This window comes from Condylura cristata, unplaced genomic scaffold (assembly GCF_000260355.1).
Source record: "Condylura cristata isolate star-nosed mole 26May11 unplaced genomic scaffold, ConCri1.0 scaffold00012, whole genome shotgun sequence".
NCBI lineage: Eukaryota > Metazoa > Chordata > Mammalia > Eulipotyphla > Talpidae > Condylura > Condylura cristata.
The window spans coordinates 17536727-17539771 of NW_004567113.1; the positions used below are offsets into that span (position 1 = coordinate 17536727).

Below are 3045 nucleotides of genomic sequence, written 5' to 3' on the forward strand. Positions count from 1 at the left end.
GAAGCCTCTCACCCTCCACATCTCTGGCCTGTACCCCAATTCTGTATGAATAAATAAATAAATCTTTTTAAAAAATAGTTAAAAAACAAAAAATTTGTAAAAATTGTTGGTATTCATTTTAAAATTTATGTGTACAATGAAGTATCAACTCTTATGGACTGGTGCTATCTTTAATACATCTTAAAATCTGGTAACATTGAGTATGCTGTGAAGTGAGGAGCTCCCAGGAGTGAGCTAGTTTGGCCCTCCTGACTACTCTCTTTGGTAGTCACAGCAGATCCTTTAGCTCTGGCATCCCTCATTTTTCCCGGGTGCAACTTACCAGTAGATAAAGTCACTGACGTAGAAGAGAAGCACACATACCTGTCTATTCTGAGAGCAATATGTCACTACAGTCTATAGTCTCATCTTTTGTCACAACGACTGCTACCTACCATTCCATCTTCATCAGTTTCCACCAGCTTAATGTTCTCCACTACATGGGTATGCTCTATATCCTCATCTCTCCTCTTGCAAACTTGTTCCATTTAAATGAGGTAAAACTTCCTTTGCTTATTTCAGTGATGAGTTCCTTGGTACCTCATCCACAACATCCAGTGGATTATGTTCATTATTTTTGTTAAATTTCCTAAGTTCAGTTTGCTTTGCCACTAATTCTCCCTTTCCAACCTTAGATTTCAAAAGTCACCAGCGCTATATTTCAGGTTTCTTTTATCCACTTTATTTAACCTGAATCAACAGACTGTTGGTTGATAAAAGTTTTGGCAGATTATGCTTCATGCCTCATTTCTTCAGATCACAGAACAGACCACTGCAAGTCTGCTTCTGTTCATCAGCAGTGGAAACAAACTTGGAAGTCAGAACAATGGGGCTCCCATCTCTGCTCTGCTAAATATAATAATAAAAATAAGGTAGGCAATTTTAAAATTGACACATCAGTCTGAGTGTAAGCTAAGGTGTGTAATAGAGATACCCCAAAACTCCACCAACAAAGATAGGTGTTTCTTTCTCAGGAACTAGTTCAGGAGGTGTTGAGCAGTTCAGAGGTCACTTGAGTCCATGTTCCTTGTTTCTATCTTGTTGCTTCACTAATTTGTGATTATTATCTCTTCTACTCAGACCATATTGCTAGTGAACCATGGGGTAGGTAAAGAAGAGGAAGTAGAAGAAAAGCAATTTCTTTTTAAATAGCTGCAATTCACTTGTGCTGGTACTGAACTGCAAAAACTCAAACATCCTCAGCTGCACTAGAAGTTAGGATATGTAATCTCTTATATAGCACCAATATGTCTGACTAAAAAAAGGGGGGGTGGGGGTCCTAATTGTAAAAAAGAAGAAATAAATGGATACTGGGGACAAAATCATCAGTCTCAGGGTAATATATTTACATTTCAAAAAGCAAAACAGGGCCCTCCCTGGTGGCACAGAGGGTTAAAGCACAGCACTGAGAAGCTAAAGCCACTTCAGCATGAGTTCGATCCCTGTCCAGGAGGTGACCACATGGCGCAGCAGATTTCTCCTGACCCGCCTGCTGCTCCTCTCAGCAGTGCACTCCATCAGTTGGCCTATTCTGCTCCCCATTCTGTCTCTGGTGAATCCTCTTACTGCCCCTGCACCTCTGGCCTATACCCCAGTTCTGATGCATAAATAAATAATCTTAAAGCAAAGTAACATAAGATGTTATAGAATGACATCTCCTACTCTCTATTACTTGTTTAACCACTACTCCTCTTCCCAAGAGGTAAATACCAATACCTTACTAGTTTCCTGTGTATCTTTCTAGAAAGCAACGTTAAACAAATAGAAGTATATATTCTTATTTCCTTCCCATCCCATGTTTTATAGAAGAGGAAAGCATACTATGTATATCATCCTATACCTTTTTAAAATTTAACATTCTTTTATATGAGTCTATAGTTGTCCTCATTCTTTTATACAGCTGCCTAGTAAAAGTAATCTCTGGCCATCTTGTGCTTGTCATTTTAAACACATGAAAACATATCTATAAAATATATTTCTAGAACTGCAATTAGCCAATCATATAATATGAGTCAATCTATTGATCTGAGTTGCATGATCTTTACTAAGAAAGTGAGGTTCATATTTACCTCATAAATAACAATTACATTATTTATGAGATCATGCCATTATGATAATGAAACAAAATGTAAAAGTATTATATAATAGAGACATAAAATGCTTATGGACTTCTGTTCATGTTTGGGCTCAGCAGAATGACTCCACAAAAAGGATAGTGAAAAGGGCCATTCTGCCATCAAGGAGGTAGTCCAGGGACCATACCTTCCACACTCACCAGCACATCCATAGAATGGGCTTCAGGAAGCTGCCCACTGAGCACTAAAATAGTAAGACTCAACCTCATTTTCCAAATTTCTGTCGGTCTATTCAAGACTCAGATGCCCAGATAAAATTCTGGTAGTCCTGGTTAGCTTTGTGCCTACTCCTTGGTCAGTGAGTATGGATATAACTCTCAGTAGACCTTGTCAAAATTCCCAGACAAGGTATAAATGGTCCCAAAAAGAAAAAAATGGAACTATTCTTTCCAAAAGAAGAGGGAAGGGCTACAGGCCAACCAAAAGTCACAATGAGTATGCCCAGGGTGCTATTTGATTAGAATATCTCAAATAAGGATGTAAATTCATGTTTATAAACTCTAAATGATAACAAAGAAAGCATTAAGTGAATATGTTTTAATATTTAAAAAAGAAGTTGGGTGTCCAGGAAGTTATTTTTAATACTGAGTAAAACTCTTCTGTTAAGAGGTCCAGAATCCACAGATAAGATGGCTCCAAAGCACAGATGCGGGAGGACAAAACCCAAAATGGACGGCCAGGAGTCATAGAGGATCAGAGTGAAATTTTTTTTTTTTGGAGCTACAGACTTTCAATTTTATTTCTTGTGAGCCTTTTAAAATTTTTTTTTAACATAAGTTTATTTTTACATCATTTTGTACATTTTTTTTCCATCACGATTGTAATCCCCGTGGGTTTTCCATCACCAAATCACCCGTGTGCCATCACCATA

The 3045-nt window shown here is 37.7% G+C and overlaps 1 pseudogene; it reads right to left on the reverse strand.

Annotated features, from left to right (window-relative positions):
• Positions 1-2383, reverse strand: part of LOC101623792 — a 7000-nt pseudogene extending 4617 nt beyond the window's left edge.
• Positions 2384-3045: the final 662 nt, after the last annotated feature.